The 18371-nt window shown below is 45.8% G+C and overlaps 1 long non-coding RNA gene across 3 annotated transcripts; it reads right to left on the minus strand.

Annotated features, from left to right (window-relative positions):
• Positions 1-7701: 7701 nt before the first annotated feature.
• On the minus strand, positions 7702-13155 carry LOC147340346 (uncharacterized). Of its 3 annotated transcripts, none has more exons than XR_015159363.1 (4): positions 13047-13155; positions 10745-10909; positions 8530-8710; positions 7702-7827 (listed from the first exon to the last, which is right to left on the minus strand). It is a non-coding gene; the product is annotated as an uncharacterized LOC147340346 (long non-coding RNA). The 3 variants fall into 3 exon arrangements; XR_015159365.1 differs by having other exon boundaries at positions 12822-13115; XR_015159364.1 differs by lacking the exon at positions 7702-7827 and having other exon boundaries at positions 8498-8710; positions 12822-13119.
• Between the last annotated feature and the right edge of the window lie 5216 nt (positions 13156-18371).

Below are 18371 nucleotides of genomic sequence, written 5' to 3' on the forward strand. Positions count from 1 at the left end.
GCCTGAAGAATCCCCATGGATAGAGGTGCCTGACGGACTACAGTCCATGGGGTCGCAGAGTCAGACACGACTCAGCGACTAAGCACAGCACGTGACATAACTAAGAGTATCAGTACTGGCTCTGACACATACTGAGTGAAGGTGAGGAAGGTATTTACATCCTTTGGATCTGTTTCCCCATTTCTAAAATGGAAATTAAAATTTTACACTAAATATTTGTTATGAAGAATAAACAAGATAACGTGAAGTAGGCATTACACTGCAAATGGATTTGGCTTATTCTACTCCATTTTTTCATTGAAACATTTACCTTTACAATTACAATTCTCTCACAAGTGATACAGATTTTGAATTTCAAGTAGACTATAAGGTTAACTTTTAAAATGAATTGGACTTCAGAAACATATTTTGTCTAAATAAATATATTTATTCAACAGCAGATTCAATAGCTGGTATCAGACATGGCATCCATTCTAAGGTTGGTTTGTTAATGAGGACTGACAAGGCTACCCTAAGTCATAGTATGTAATGAAAACTGTGCTCCTTGCTGTGTGTGATGACAAAGAAAATAAGCCAGTATTCTGGTCACACAACATCACACAACACCAGACTCTGTCACGTAGTCAGGCAGCCAGTCCCTAAGTCACAGCGCAGGAGCTACAGGGCCTCAGGGCACCACTGCAGTTGTTAGTTTGGCTTGTCACCTTCTACGGGCTTGGCCAGTAAAGAGACAATGAACCCGAATGGATTCAGATTCTACCTTACAGACAGTGCAGAAGCAATATGACCCTGGTGTCACTTGCCTTGTCCCTAGTCCCACGGTTTGACACTGAATTGGAAGGCCTCAGTAACAGGCACTACAGGTGGTGGGTCTCTGCCAGGAAGGAGCCTGCAGTTGTGCCCTATGGCACTGAGCAGCTCTGTAGTCCACAGCTGTATCTCAGCTGGGGCTAGGGAGACCATCCTATGTTCAACTGAAACCACAGGTGGATGAGTAACAACTTTGTGTCACCTCCAGCTGGATGAGGAGGCAGGTGAGAAATGGCCTCATAGCAGCTCTTCATCAGGCTGCTTATCTCCCCTTGCTGCAAGAGCAATCAGGAGGTTCTCTGCCAAGATTCAAGCCAGCCTTCAGTTTAGCCTCGTCTACATAGCCTAAGTGGGGACATGCAAGGGCACCAGGGCACCAAGACAGAGTCACACTCCTACAGTGTCTGGAACAAGACACAAGGCATTATGTATGGTGCTACAAATATGACACCTATATACTGACTCCTACATGGAGGAGATGCTTTTCCTGTCAGTCATTAAAAATATTCCTTCATTGAGTACACACACATTGATTACTAGCATGTCTTAGGACGTGTCTGCAATGCTTGAAATAACAAGACCAGTGATGTGCGGTGGATGATGGGAATATCACACTGGTGAACCAGACAGACACATAAACAGAAAAGAAGTGCAAAGGAGAAACACAGGGAATGGACCTAAGGGAAAAGCAAAGCAAAACGGTGAGCAGGGTGGCCAAGAAGCAGGAGGAAAGCTAGAAGATAAGGTTCATTCTAAGAGTAAAGAGGTTATATATAACACAGTCATGCTTTGACTCAGGCTGTGGATGAGAGTCACAACCTCCCCTGCATCACTGCCCCTTTTGAGGGTGGTGTCTGGGAGTCTAGAGATTCTGAAGGGAGAGAAGGAAAATACATAGTGCAGGGGGTACGTGCACCTGCCCTGACAGAGAGGCAGGTGCAGCTTGTTACAGTTACCAGGTGGGGATGAGCGGAGTTGGATTCGGTGACTCAAGAAGAAATGTGCAAATGAATGTAAAGGGAGAAAACACGTGGAGAAGGGGTAAACAGCTCCAACTCCCATTTATGTACCAGGGTAGGTGCTCCATTACTGTCATGAGAAGGCTCCCTGGTCTGAGCTCTGGGAGGGAGTGATGAGCATTCTAAGGACCCACCATCAGCCCTAAGCAGGGGGCACTGAGTGTATGAAGAGAGAACTCTCAGCCTTTACTACTGACAGATACAGAAAGCTTCTTAGTCCTGCTGAGAGTGGGGCTCTGGAAACTTAGGGAAGCTCCAAGGTAAGGGGGAGGTGGTGGTGGTTGTTCAGTCGCTCAGTCGTGTCCAACTATTTACTACCCATGGCCTGCAGCATGCCAGGCTCCTCTGTCCTACACTATCTCCCTGAGTTTGATCAAATTAATGTCCATTGGGTTGGTGATGCTATCTAATCATCTCACCCTCTGTCACCCCCTTCTCTTCCTGCCTTCAATCTTTTTGCATCAGGGTCCTTTCCAATGAGTCAGCTATTCGCATCAGGTGGCCAAATTATTGCAGCTTCAGCATCAGTCCTTCCAGTGAATATTCAGTGTTCATTTCCTTTAGGATTGGTGGGTTTGTTCTCCTTGCTGTCCAAGGGATTCTCATGGCTCATCTCTAACACCACAATTCAAAAGCATCAATTCTCTGGCACTCAGCCTTCTTAATGATCCAACTCACACATCTGTACATCACTACTGGAAAAACCATAGTTTTGACTCTACAGACCTTTGTCAGCAAAGTGATGGCTCTGCTTTTTAATATGGTGTCTAGGTTTGCATTGATCTTCCCTGGGGGCTCATCGGTAAAGAATCTGTCTGTTATGCAGCACACTTAGGAGATATGGGTTAAATCCCTGGGTCAGGAAGATCCCCTGGAGGAGGGCATGGCAACCCACTCCAGGATTCTCATCTGGAGATTACCCTGGACAGAGGAGCCTGGTGGGCCTCTGTCCATGGGGTCATAAAGAGCCGGACACTACTGACATGCCTGAGAATTCATGTAAGCTAGGTTTGTCATAGTTTTCCTTCCAAGGAGCAAGTGTCTTTTAATTTCATGGCTGCAATCACCATTTGCAGTGATTTTCGAGCCCAAGAAAACGAAATCTGTCACTGCTTCCACTTCAGTTCAGTTCAGTCGGTCAGCCGTGTCTGACTCTTTGTGACCCCTTGAACCGCAGTACACCAGGCCTCCCTGTCCATCACCAACTCCCAGAGTTCACCCAAACTCATGTGCATTGAGTTGGTGATGCCATCCAACCATCTCATCCTCTGTCGTCCCCTTCTCCTCCTTCCCTCAATCTTTGCCAGCATTAGGGTCTTTTCAAATTAGTCAGTTCTTTGCATCAGGTGGCCAAAGTATTGGAGTTTCAGCTACAACATCAGCCCTTGCAATGAACACCCAGGACTGATCTCCTTTAGGATGGACTGCTTCCACTTACCCGCCTTCTATTTGCCATGAAGTGATAGGACCAGATGCCATGATCTTAGTGTTTTAATAGTTGAGTTTTAAGCCAGTTTTTTCACTCTCCTCTTTCACCCATATCAAATGGTTCTTTAATCCCTCTTCACTTTCTGCCATTAGACTGGTATCATCTGTGTATCTGAGCTTGTCGAGATTTCTCCCAGCAATCTTCTTCCAGCTTTTGAGTCATGCAGTCCAGCATTTTGCATGATGTACTCTGTGTATAAGATAAATAAGCAGCATGACAACAGCCATGTTGTTCTCCTTCCCCAATTATGAAGCAGTCATTTGTTCCAACTCTGGTTCTAACACTTGCTTCTTGGCCCCCATACAGGTTTCTGAGGAGACAGGTCGAGTAGTCTGGTACTGCCCTGTTTAAGAATTTTCTCTATTTGTTGTGTTCCACTCAGTCAGAGGTCTTAGCATAGTCAATGACACAGAATTAGATGTTTTAGAAAAAGTAGATGCATTAGACGTTTATGAAGTAAAATGGGCAGAACTCAGCAAGAATTTGGACTTGAGATGAGGGAGAGGGAATCGTAAACATGGTTAAGACCAAGTTTGTGTGTCCTGTCATAAAAGTACAAAACCGTCATGGTGAATTCTGGAAGTTGGCCAGGTCTGGGAAGAATTCCAAATTAGATTTTTATGTTTTTGAGCTCATGGTCTACATGGATACAATAACCAGTATTTAAATACTTAAAATTTCCTTATCCTTTAAAAAAAGTATTGTGGTATAATTTATATACAACAAAAGCCATCACTTTAATGTATTACCATTTGTAGATTTTTGACAAATGTATACCGTGGTGTAAATGCTACCACAATAAAAACGTAGAAAATGTCTCAATGTTCAAAAATGCTCCCTTGGGGTATTTTCCGTCAGACTCCTTCCTCCACTCCTGTACCCTGGCAACCACAGATACATTTCTGTGTCAACAGTTGTGCCATTTCCAGAAATCCATTGACATGAAATCATATAATATGTAGCCTTCTGTGTCTGGTTTCTGTCAATTGCACAGTTGAGATGCATCCTTGCTCTTACATGCATTTGTTACTTTTTTTAAATTATCATGTAGTTTTTGGGCTCCAAAATCAGTGCAGATGGTGACTGCAGCCATGAAATTAAAAGACGCTTACTCCTTGGAAGGAAAGTTATGACCAACCTAGATAGCATATTCAAAAGCAGAGACATTACGTTGCCAACAAAGATTCATCTAGTCAAGGCTATGGTTTTTCCTGTGGTCATGTATGGATGTGAGAGTTGGACTGTGAAGAAGGCTGAGCACCGAAGAATTGATGCTTTTGAACTGTGGTGTTGGAGAAGACTCTTGAGAGTCCCTTGGACTGCAAGGAGATCCAACCAGTCCATTCTGAAGGAGATCAGCCCTGGGATTTCTTTGGAGGGAATGATGCTGAAGCTGAAACTCCAGTACTTTGCCCACCTCATGTGAAGGGTTGACTCATTGGAGAAGACTCTGATGCTGGGAGGGATTGGGGGCAGGAGGAGAAGGGGACAACAGAGGGGACGACAGAGGATGAGATGGCTGGATGGCATCACTGACTCGATGGACATGAGTCTGAGTGAACTCCGGGAGTTGGTGATGGACAGGGAGGCCTGGCGTGCTGCGATTCATGGGGTCACAAAGAGTCGGACACAACTGAGCGACTGAACTGACTGAACTGAATATTCCGTTGTACAGGTATACTCTTTTGTTTTTCTTTCATCTGTATACCAGTTGTTGAATAACTGGGTTGTTTCTACGTGTGGCTATTAGGAATACCCGTGTGGAATATTTGAGTGCAGCCCACTGTGTGAGCATGTTTTCATTTCTCTTGGGAAAACTGCCAAGAGTAGACTTGCTGGATCATATAAGGCTTCCCAGGTGGAGCTAGTGGTAAAGTACACATCTGCCAATGCAGGAGACTCACGTTCAATCCCTTGCTCTGGAAGATCCCCTGGAGAAGGAAATAGCAACCCGCTCCAGTATTCTTGCCATGAAGAGAGGTCCTGGCAGGTTACAGTCCATGGGGCCCCAGAGAGTTAAACACGACTGAGCGACTGAACACACACACACACATACATGGTAATTTGTGTATCTTAGAATCTAAACTGTGTCCTCTGTTGGAGAAGGCAATGGCACCCCACTCCAGTACTTTTGCCTGGAAAATCCCATGGACGGAGGAGCCTGGTAGGCTGCAGTCCATGGGGTCGCTAGAGTCAGACATGACTGAGCAACTTCACTTTCACTTTTCACTTTCCTGCATCGGAGAAGGAAATGGCAACCCACTCCAGTGTTCTTGAATGGAAAATCCCAGGGACAGGGGAGCCTGGTGGGCTGCCATCTATGGGGTCGTACAGAGTCAGACACGACCGAAGTGACTTATCGAGCGAGCAACTGAACACACACACATACATGGTAATTTGTGTATCTTAGAATCTAAACTGTGTCCTCTGTAGACAACATACACATGGATGTTTTTTTAACTGTTCTCGCAGTGTCTGCCTTCTGGTTGGATTGTTTTATCTATTTACATTTAATGTTGATACAGACTTACATCTGCCAATGTATATTTCTGTCTCATGTCATTTTGTTCTATGGCCCTCATTTTACTGCTTTCTTTTCCATTCAATGGATATTTTCCAATGTAGCATTTTAAACCCTTTACTGATCTTCCACTACTTTTAAGTTATTTCCTAGCCGTATGCCACCGTAAACATCTTACTTTATCACAATCAGCTTGAAATTTACACAAATTCTAATGAGATACAGAAACATTACTCCTATATCGCTCTAATCAGGTTTCCCTCTTTTCCTCATATTGTCACATATATCATAAATCTATAAAGGGTAAGCCCATTAATACATTATTATTATTAAATTATATATAACGTTATATGATGAAAAGCTAATATATGGCAGGATATCAGGTATCTATTTATAACTTGTTATATTCACCCTCTTTGTCATGATTTCTGATACTTTGCATATGTTTGTATGGATTTGACACCATCCAGATTTGTTTCCTTACCTAATACAACTTTGATGCAAACCACCTCCTTTGTGCTGCTACTGCAAATATATTACATTCCATATGTTCTTGGCCCAACAATAATTGGGCTTCTCTGGTGGCACAGACAATAAAGAATCTACCTGCAATACAGGAGACGCGGGTTCAATCCCTTGGTCAGGAAGATCCCCTGGAGAAGGGAATGGCTAACCTCTCCAGTATTCTTGCCTGGAGAATCCCATGGACAGAGGAGCCTGGCAGGTTACAGTCATGGGCTTGCCAAGAGTCAGACGTGACTGAGCAACTACTGCTTTCACAACAATAAATTATGTGATATTGTTTTAGACAGTTGCTTTTTAAATACAGGAAGAAAGGAGGGAAATATGTATCCATAAAGAATTTTTCTTCATATAATCACCTTTACCTGTGCTCTTTACTTTTTCACATGGATTCAGATTAACATCTGAATTCACTTATTGTAGCATGAAGAACTTCCTTTAGTTTTTCTTGTAAGCCAGTTCTACCAACACATTCCCTGAGTTTTTTTTTTAATTTGGGCATACCTTTTCTTTGCTTTCATTTTTATTTTCTTAAACCACTTTATTGTGGTATGTGTGACATGTAAAATGCTGGGGTACCATGGTCTGAGGTGTCTTTGTGGTGGCTGCGTGGAACATTGTGAAAGAGCTGTATGCGTTCACCATACCAGTGCTCTGTGCAGTTGGGTTTCTCCATGGCAGCTTATGAAGTTGCTAAAATGCATGTCGGCCTGTATTCGACTTCCTTGGCTAAACACACATCTGTGGAGTACCTACTATGTGCATGTGCCTGACGCTGTTCTAAATGCCAAGGAGGCATCACAGAATAGGACTGACACATGTCCCTCTGTCATGAAGGCAAATGCTGCTGAGGGTGAGGGCAGGATGGAATGTAAATTCTGATGGGTGCTGCCACAGACCCCTGCAAAGGTGTTTTACCAGTTCACTCTGGCCTCAGTGGGGCAGGGGAGTGAATGTGCCTTTACTGGCTATGCTTTATTGACTGAGAATTTACCTTGAGTCCCCGTCCTTCATTCATTGAGGAAGTAGTTCTAAGCAGGGACCAGACCCTATGTCTCCTCCTACTGCGGCTGGATTGGTTAGGGATGATGGGGACTGTCCCCTGCAAGCAGATGACTGCCACGAGCTCTGTGGCAAAAGCGATGACAGGATTTAAAGTATAGAACTCTGGCAACACAGAAGAGAGCATCTGACCCCTGCCATATGTCCGGGGGTGGGATGTGGTGTGGGTCCATAGTGAGGACACATTCTTGGAGGGACGGGGAGATTTGTTGAGGTGGCACTTTGACCTTCCACAGTTTACACACACACGAGCAGAAGAGCACAGACCTGGACACAGGTAGAGCCAGACAGATTTCATTCCCAGTTGTCTCCAGAGCACCATGGCAGCTGGGTCATCTCCAGCGCTGTCTTGCAGCCACTAAAAACACTTCCTGTGCTTTGGCATGCCTCCCGATTCCTTATATCTGATAAATAGAGTGAGACTGCTGGAGACATAACTTGGGTGGGGGTTGGTGCAAAGCCTCTCTGATATGGCAGAGTGCCTCCCCACAGGGGAAGTTAAAGTCCTGCTTGGTGTTGCCTCTGGAGCAACCCTTTCCTACCAGCGGACTCCAGTTTCTTGGCTGCAAGGCAGCTCCTCCTAAGGCGCACACACAAAGGGGGTTAGAACCTTTCAGGGTGGCTTTGCCCTACTGGGTACCCGCGTTTCACAAGCGGACAGGAGATTGGGACACTGATGGCTCTCCTCTCATGGAACAACATCTGCATCTCGGTAACTGAAACACAAGCCATGCGTGTTGTTGTGACTGCAGAGAAGACTGGCTTTGCACTCAAGAGAAACTAGGGCATGACTCCCAGATCCAGCTTTTACTACATCAGCCACCTAAGTTCTTTCAACTTGCTTCCTTGTCTGTGAGAAGGCTGGGGTACATCCTGACCCCTCTGGGTCTGTGGGGAATAAAATCCCACATGCCCGGCTCCCACAAACTGCATAAGTAGGCTCCAGGTGAGTCATTTACACTGCACCCTGTGTTACGGACATGTCAGTGGAGAGGGAGGCATGCCAGAGCCCCTGAGAGTCTACTCCAACCTCTGGCTGGGGTGAGGGTTGGGGTGGGGGTGGTGGAACTGGTGCCATGTCCAACCATTTAATTGGCTTTACATACCACAGGCACACACTTCATTTCATATTTAGGTGTGTTCTGCTCAGAGGAGTTGTAGTGAAGGAAGTCAGTCATCACAGTTGAATCTGTAGCAAGTAGAAGCAGCAGTGGGGTCGCTCCCTCCACTGGCCATCACAGGAACTGGCAGTTTCTTCCATGGGTTGATGGCACCAGGTGGAGACACCTGAGAAGTTGCAAGAAAGTGCTGTGACATTCCCTAGGAGGGTCCCCATACTGAGCTGGCAGCTCATCCTTGCCTCCCTGATGACCACAGGGACTAGTAAATCAAACCCCTGCATAGGGAGGACGTGTTAATATACTTCATCTTGTCCTAACAGAAACTCAGACTATAGAGTGAAAAATAGTGAAAATCTCATCAAAACATAGTGTATGGGTAGGGCGGTTCAAATCCTGTTCAATGTACTGGGTCACAGACATGGTAAAGTGACATTGTGAAATTTCCATGCTTCGGCTTATCCCTCCTCACTGTGAAGCAGGTGGTCACCCTGGATCCCTTTATGCTTCCAACTCTGTGACCAAATTCAAAAGGCCATATTCAAACACAAAAACAGGCCTATTTAAAGCACGAGGAGAGCTTTTCTGTCTGTATCCTATGCTTAGCAAGGAAGCCTTTCTCAGCAAACTCTGCCATCTGATTGCATTTCTCGTCAGCTCATCGTGTAGCAGGGATTCATAGTGAAATTCCCACCACCTTCCATTTGGTAAAAATATCAATCTGTCAACTGTGACTTTTCTCCCAGGTAATTCTCAGGAAAAATGGAAATTGCTCTACCGAGCCTGACAGCTGAACCTAAGAAGGAATCAGGCAGATGAAGAGGGAGTAAGGGCATGTTAAGATGGAGGCAAAGGCAGGAGTGAGATTGTGAATTCGGTGGGTGCGGAGGGGGAGAGAGGGGGCGGGGAGCAGCTAGGGAGTAGGAGTGTGAGCACACTGGCCATCTGATGAACAGAGAGAGGTCTGGGTGGTTGGAATATCAAGTGGGGCATGGAGCAGATGGAGGGTGTCTGGTGAAGATAGGGCATTTGGGGGAAGACAAGACCTACTGTGCCTAGTCCAGGACGCTGGACAGTATCCTAAGAGCAGCAGGCAGCCCGTGCAGAGTTTTGAGCAGGGGTGTCATGCCCAGATTGCACTGAAGAAAGCTTCCCTTCCTTAGGCAGCAGGACAGACCATGTGTTGGAAAGTATCAGGATTGCTGGTGCTTGTCAAGGGAAGAGACGAGGGTGACCTGGCTTAGGGAACTCACTGTGCTGATGGGCAGAAGGAACAGGATCTTACTTAGACTTAGGAGGCAGAGAGGTGAGGCTTGATGATTGAGAGTGTGGTGAGAGAGAGGCAGCAGGCAAGGATGGCTTTAAGCATCTCTGGCCTAAGCAGCTGGGGAGAAGGCTGCCTTGCACTGAGTCAGGGGACAGTAAAGGAGGTGCAGCTGTGTGGGGAGCGGGGGTTGGGGGTATGGGTGCAGTTTGGACATGTTGAATATTCCTTGCCTGGGGGACTCAAACACGCACTATCAGAACGACTTGGGGGAGCTGACCTAACTTCTCTGTGCCCATGATGCCTCATCTGTGATGGGGGAATGAGGCTAATAATTAAGAAAAAGACTAATTTCCTGTTTCATTGCTTTAGCCTAGGAGAATGTTCTCCTTTTACAGAGAAGTGCTGTCTTACTGTCAGGTATTCTGTCGGTAAAACGGGAATGTATCTGCTTATCCATATATCCGCTTGGTTTTACATATCTGCTTTGTGTATTTTCACCATGTGGTATGTATTTTCAACCGTAAAGAGAAATAAACTCAACGGAACAAGTGTTTCTTGTCACATGCATGCAGAACGGCAGTCCATCAGCCTGTCTCTCAGAGAAACAGCCCCCTTTAGAACCTGCTGTAGCTCCTCACTCCCTCCAGGGGGTGGGTAGAGGCCTGTGGGACCCAGCGTGTCTTTCACTTCTCTTCCCTGTGAAGGCATCTCCGGTGTCCCAGATGTTGCCTAGCACTTGTTGAGTGCAGTCTCCCTGCAGGCCTGTCAGTTGACTAGGGGAGTCTGTAGTCAAGAAGAGAGTGCTGAGCCTGATATGTGGATCTGGAAACCATCAGCCTGTGGTGCCAAGCTGGGAGGTGATGAAGCCACAGATACCTAGATTTGAATCAAGGTCCCACCACTTATTCCTTCTGTGACCGTGGGCAAGTTACTTACACTCTCCATGACTTAGTTTCCTGAATTGAAGAGGATGATGATCCTATTCTGCGATAATGACTCCTTTTTGCTGCCTTCATTTAGATTACCAAAAAAAAAAAAAAACCTTTTGAGAACTATACAGTGATGTTCAAGTGTCGATTACTTCCAGAGTAAAAACGGAACCTGTCAACAAAGACATGAAAAGATGCTCAACCTCACTCATCGTGAGAAAAATGCAAATCAGAGCCACAATTAGGTATCTTGTCACAGCGGTCAGAATGGTCATCAGTGGAAAGCTACACACAATAAATGTTGGAGTGGATGTGGAGAAAAGGGAATCCTCCTATACTGTTTGTGAGAATGAAAGCTGATACAGCCACTATGGAGAACAGTATGGAGATTTCTTTTAAAACTGGGAATAAAACTACCACGTGCTGTGCTGTGCTTAGTTGCTCAGCTGTGTCCGTCTCTTTGCAACCCCATGGACTGTAGCCCACCAGGCTACTCTGCCCATGGGGATTCCCCAGGCAAGAATACCGAGGTGGGTTGTCATGCCCTCCTCCAGGGGATCTTCCCAACCCAGGGACCAAAGGCGGTCTCCTGCAGTGCAGGCGGATCCGTTATTCTCTGAGCCACCAGGGAAGCCCATAAATACTGGAGTGGCTAGCCTATCCCTTCTCCAGGGGGTCTTCCTGACCCAGGATTTGAACTGGGTTCTCCCACACTGCACATGGATTCTCTACCAGCTGAGCTACCACAGAAGCCCATAAAACTACCACATGACCCAGAAATCACACTATTGGGCATACGCCCTGAGAAAACTATAATTCAGAAAGACACATGTACCCAAATGTTCCTTGTACCAGTATCTACAATATACACGACATGGAAGAAACATAGATGTCTGTCAATGAATGGATAAAGATGTTGTGGTACATGTATACAACGGAATATTCATCAGTTATAAAAGGGAACGAATTTGAGTCATTTCTACTGAATTGGATGAAGCTAGAGCCTGTTATACAGAGTGAAATAAATCAGAAAGAGAAAAACAAATATCCTACATCAACACATATATGTGAAATTTAGAAAAACGGTACTGATGAACCTATTTGCAGGGCAAGATTAGAGTCTCAGTCATGGACAAGAGAATTATGCACACAGTAGGCAAGAATAAGATGGATTGAATTGAGAGAGTAGTACTGAAATATACAGATTACCATGTATAAAATAGCTAGTGGCAAGCTTCTGTATTGCACAGGAAGCTTAGTTTGGTGCTCTGTAATGACCTAGAGGGGTGGGGTTCGGCAGGGGAAGAGAAGTTCAAGAGGGAGGGGATATATGTATACACTTATAGCTGATTCACCCTTGTCCTACAGCAAAAATTAGCACAACATTTAAAGCAGTTATAATCCAATTTTAAAAGGTGAGGGGTGTTTGAACCTCTCTGCCTTTATACTTATCTACTGGGACCGGCATGAAAGATGCACATATTTACCATGCTGACAAAGTTCAACTTCACCTGAGCTGTTAAGAAAAGCCACAGTAAAGAAATCTCTGCAGACTTTCATGTCCCCAAAATGACTTAATGCAAAGCACCACCCTTCCCCGTCGGACTTCGGTAAGACTCATCCAAAGTATCCAGTGACTCCTGGGTTTACCTACTACAAGGTCAAGTACAGACCTTCCTCCTTGTCATTAAAGGGCAGACACAGACCATCCAACTCCTTGTTTTCTGTCTCATGGCTAGGAACGGTGATTAAAAGTCAGTTCAACTGAAACTAGCTAGTCACAAAGATAATTGTTTCCTCTTTTGTCGACGAGATTTCCCCCTAAATGTTTTCCCACCTGCAAAGGTCCCCACTGTCACTTCTCTACTACTCTCTGTGGAATGAAGTACAGTGCAAAACCACCTTGCTGGCAGTCTGATCTTCAGGGCTGTGGTGCTCTCCCAATTGCAATCGGTAGAAATACAGCCAGTGTCTCTAATAGTTTGCTTTTACTCTTTCCTAGTGTGTTACTAGTAACAATTGGTAGAAAAACATGCAAGTAACAGGAGCTGCTCCTCACGTGGACAGGAGACAACACAAATTACCAGTCAATCGGGGAGAAGCCCCCGCCTTCCGATCCCAAGAGCCGACCATCACCAGCTGTCATCTGTGTGGAAGGAAACTTCCTGCGACTCTGGCAAGGATGGTCCCTCCTAGCCTCCAAGCTGCTGGGAGAGGACCTCCGGGCACGCGGTCGAGAGGACCCGGCACTAACTCTTCTTCTCTGAATCCCCCCGCCCTACTGCCATCGTCCCCGTGGAGGAACCTACTTGTCTTCAGGCCATTCCAGGCTCCCTCTCAATCCACTACAACCCAAGGAATACACAGGAAGGTCCTTCTATAAGGAAGGGAGGGGCAAACGTCCCATGTTTGTGACGTCAAAACCAGGCCCGCCAACTCCTCACTGCTGAAGGGCGGGTAGGCTCTGTAGGACGCTGGAGGACTCCTCTCGGTGGTCTTTACCCTTCTATTCCACACACACTAAGGATGGGAGGCCGACCGCCGCCCACTCCCGGCTTCTTGCACGGGCGGAGGATGGGAGGCACTGCATTGGCGTCCTGCTGTTGAGAACCTGATCCTGAGAAGTAATGTGTGAGAGCGAGGGGTACAGAGAGGGACAGACACTCAGAGGAAGACATCTATCTCTCTAGGACCAACCAGATGTGCCTTAGTGTCACAGGACCAGAATCCTCTTTAGCCAAGTGGGATCCATGTTCTCTCAGAAAAGTTATTTTCCCCAGATGCCCCACCACTTGAGTAGCAGATGGCGGTTGGACAGTCTTCAGTTGAGTTCAGTTGCTCAGTCGTATCCGACTCTTGGCGACCCCATGGACTGCAGCACACCAGGCTTCCCTGTCTGTTACCAACTCGTGGATCCTACTCAAACTCATGTCCATCCCGTCGGTGACTGCATCCAGGGGCTTAGTCTCCTGCCTAGAACGTACTGACACTGAATGAACTCTTTCATGCGTGGTCACTTTAGGAAAAAAGTGGTTCTACTCTTTTTAAGTGATTATTGGCTGCATTTAAAATTATGCTTGAGATTGTGTGAAATAGGTAAGTAAAACTACAGATCCCAGTGATCCATTTTCTTTACCCTGCATGTGGGTGCAATACAAACTCAGTGTAAACAATGAGTTTGGGTAGAGCCAACATGCCCTGCACGGACATTTTGTTTATAAAGTGGACAGACTGGATGTGCTAACAGGAAATCTATACTTTGTTCAGCAGATTATTTATCTAATAAAGGAGGACCTAGAGCCAAGGAAATGTGTAACGTGGTGAGTGTGAGCTAAAATAGGTGACAACATTGAGAGAGTGGTATTATGAATAGTGCAGAAACCTTCACATTTGAACCCACACAGATGAAAAATGGTCAGGACCACTACCAAACAGTGTGACCTTGAGTAAGATGCTCACCCTCTCTGATCCTCGGATCCCATGTCTACAAATGTGGACATCTAGGGTGCTTCAATGTCCTAACTATTGTAAATAGTGCTGCAGTAAACATTGGGGTACATATGTCTCTTTCAAATCTGGTTTCCTTGGGGTGTATGCCCTGCAGTGGAGCACCATGCTGACATGTACCGAAGTGACTTACCTAATCCTGACACACTCTCTGCTGAGCTGCATTGTTGGAGAATCAAATGGAAACACAGAGGGAAAGATATAGAACTTCCATCCACTATTTATGAAGCCCTTCATCTACCAGACATCAAGTTTTTTCCTAATGTTTATGCATTGCTGAAGGTCCTATGTATTCTTCCTGTGATGAAAGTTGAGAATGAACGCTATGAAAATGGGCAAAAGCATCTCAAAGCATACCTGAGGAACACTTTGACAGATCAAAGATCAAGTAACTTGGCTTTGCTTAACATGAATTTTGATATAAAACACGATTTGGATTTAATGGTGGATACATATGTCAAACTGTATACAAGTAAGTCAAAGCTTCCTACAGATAATTCAGAAACCATTGAAAATACCTAAGAGACTTTTAACCTAGACTTTCTCTTATATTTGACATTTGAAAAAAAAAATGTAAGAAATTTTAAAATATCTTACAGAAAAGTTGTAAGGGTAGGCCACTTAATCACTGAATATCTTGATCTGTAGGCCTCCCATTGAGTATATTAGTCATTGATAATCTGCCTGTTTAAATGGCCTGTTCAGATGCCCATGCTTTGGAGACCTAACTGTTCTTCCAGAAGATAGCACTGAAAGTACCATATTACAGTTTTATGTGATCTCTGCTAATGGCACTTTGGAATCGTTTGAGTTAAGTGATTTTAGACATTACGTTTATCACTGTGGATCAAATTGTCAGGTATTAAGTTATCAGATCTTTGAAAAAATAAAATTAGAGGAGGTATGGGAGGAAGGAATGCATTTTGTAAAATGTTACAGTGAAGCTCATGACTGACTTTTGAATAGTAGGAGTTATAAGTATGCTATTAAAAATCTGTAAAGGACAGTTAAGAAAATTATCAACTCTAAGAGAAATGTGTAAGCTTGTCCGACAAGGATTTCAGTGTAGATTTTCTCTTTATCAAATGAAGTTAAAATTTGAATGGAAGAGCCTGCCATTGTTGTTCCACATCTGGTATTGCTGTTTACATTCCTATATTGAGCCTACGTCTTCATAAGCTTTTTGGCAGGTATATGTTGAACACTTCAATTTCATGGTCAAGAAAGGATCAGAGGCCATGGATACTGACAGGTGATTTGTCTGTTTTCTTCTGTCTTTTTCTATGACTGTATCTACTGCCTCATCTTGATTTACAAGCAAAGCCTAGAAAGCCTACAAAAATAAGTGTTTTGTAGTTTACCTAGGAATAATACAGAAAATATTGCTGTTATTTTTGGTGAAGAAAATCAATTTTGTATAGTTTATTTCAAGCTAAATAAAATGTGAATTTTGTGTTAAAAAAAAGACCCAGGCCATGGGCAACTGAGTCATTTCCAAGAGACAGTCCCTGGTGCGGGGGGTGAGGGGAGGCGCTCGGGGGCAGGGGGAGCAGTTTCTTTTCTCCTCTAGAGATAGGAACATCATCCAGTACCAGGTATGGGGGCCCACATGTGGGTGCTAATTGGGGATCCTTTGCTGCCAGAAATAGTCTCTCTGTCCCTGTCCAATGTTCCATCTTTGCCTTTATGAGACTGACCGTGACCTCACTCATACCCTGAGGGTCCTTCCTCTGTCTCTCCTGAGGGTATCATCAATTGACAGGGTTGTTCACTGGGAGCAGTAGTGGGGATTCCCCTTGAGTGTAGGGGATTCCAGGAAAGGCATGTTCTGTGGTTTTCCTGGGATGAATCTAGAGCTCCTCAACAAGCATTGGGTGATCTGGGCCTCTGAAAGAATCCTGGGGGCTTCTCTGGTAAGAACCCTCCTGTGGCTCAAGTCAAAGTCCCCACTATGGCCTGAAGGCCCTAGGGGACCCGACACTCATCACTGCTCTCATCCGATCTCCTGGCTCTCCCTCCATCATGCTGTGACCGTCACATAGCCCTCCTCACTCTTTTTATACACACTACACTGAGTTCCACTCCCCAGTTTCTTCACTGGCCTTAACTCTGTCTGGGATACTTTTCTCCCAGATAGGCATCTCCTCTAGGCTTTTGCTCAAATGTCACAATCTTAGAAGGAACTCCCCTGGCCACTCTTTCTAAACATCATCCCCTCTCTCTATTACACTCTCCCGGTTTAATGTTAATCACAGCAGTTATGAACACCTGATAAATTACTTATCTTTGGGGGCTGTATGACCCTAACACAATGTAAGTTCAATGAAGCCAAAGTTGATTTTCTCTTTCCTAACACACATAGCTGTGCTTGACAGAAAATGTGGAGAGGATGAATGAATGTCGGAATGAAAAAGCAAATTTAAACTTGTTGAGAGAGGCATAGCTAAACAGGCTGAAGATTCTGCTAGGGACATATACAGGGATGACAAGATGGTGACAAAGCGATGGTCTTTACCTCACCTACACGGTGTCCTTGGGTACCCTCGGAGTTGACCCCTTTCCTAACAGAATGGAAAGTCCTATTGTCCTTCTCACATATTACTCGCAGTCAACGACAGAGGCCTTCCCCACTCCAGACCTTCAGATCCCAGTCCGCAGTTTTCTCTCCCCTACCCGCTGGGGGACTGTGGCTGGCTTTCCCCATTGAGACCTATCCTGTATTAAACAGGAAAGCACAAACAAGCACAATGACCAGCACAGAGAAAATGCTTTCAATGCTTCCTGTTACGATAGTGGCCACTACAGAGAAGTAATCTTAAATTTATGAAGACATTTTTATGAGTCCAAGATTGCAGCAATCGGTGGGGTTTTCATCCTAACTTTGCCTTTCCACCCTTGCAGGATCATCTGCTAATTGTCCACCAGCATCTACATCGGCTGTTCCCCAGTCTCACCACCAAGGGGCGGGCGAGATGAAACTGTTCTGTCCTGGGATGTACCACGAAGGGGTAGCGGAAAGACCACCCACTCTGGAAGGTACCATTCGAGGGGGCGCATGACAACAAAGAGAGTACTTTTACACCGCGTCAGGCATCGACCAGAACTCCCAGCGGAGGCACTCGTGGCACCACTGGGTCCATCCCTATTCGCTCCATTCCGTCTTCCCGCTGCATTTGAGTCCGAGTGGACACCGCTATTAAGCGTCAACTGTCTTCGTCTCGTTTCCAATTCGACCCCTTCGTTTCTACATGGTTACATCCTAGGGGGGACGGCTACCGAGCGAGATGGGCTGCCAGTTTGGGGTCTGACATCACTGAAGCGTTCTGGGCATTGATTGGTCACCGCGTGATCGCCGGAATTAGCTCTTCCGGGGCGCGAATAGAAGCCGGAAGTCCCGCGACTTCCGCCGTGCTTCGTCTCCTGCCCAGTTCCAATTGGCTGGCTGGCTGTTACAGGCATTGGGATCGCAGAGCTGGAACTGAGGCCGAGAGGCGTGTTGCCCTGCGCGGCTTTTTAGAGCATACAATTGTTCTGCGAGTTTTTTTGCTTTTCCGGAAGGGGTCGAATAGCTACCCTGGTTAGTGGCTAGGTTTGGCGCAGTCGCTGGCTGTGCATGGTGACGGCGTTTCAGTCTTGTTCAGCTCTCGCTCAGTCTGGATCGTGTGGCAGCGCACGGTTATTCGCAGAAATGCATGCAATTCATGTCCAGGGAGAGGAGTTTGCTGTCTCTCCCCGGAGGGTCACCTGTGTCAGGGATCCTGGGCTTGTGTATCGCTACGTGTGACAACACCGATGCTCTTCGAGTACATTTGATCTCCTTGAGCCTTTGGGCGGAGTTGTGCGTGGTGGGATATTTGATCTGAGTGGATTTTGTGAGCCATAGTGCAGAGCCCCTAGGAGGCATGTTCCTGTATTCCGGGGTGTGCATTTTTGGAGCTTTCTGGCATTTCAGTCCCTGGGTGTGAGATCTCGTGTAGGCGTGTGCACCTGAGATTGTGAGAGCTCTGAGATTTTGATTCTGGGCCCTAAGTTGTGATGTCTCTGAGCTGCTTTAAGGATGGGTTTGTCTAAACGTGTAAACTCAGCTGCTTGGGGATCTGTGCACAGGGTGCAGGGTTTCCATGTGT

Source organism: Bos grunniens, chromosome X (assembly GCF_055505025.1).
Source record: "Bos grunniens cultivar Pamir isolate PY7600 chromosome X, Bosgru_T2T1.0, whole genome shotgun sequence".
NCBI lineage: Eukaryota > Metazoa > Chordata > Mammalia > Artiodactyla > Bovidae > Bos > Bos grunniens.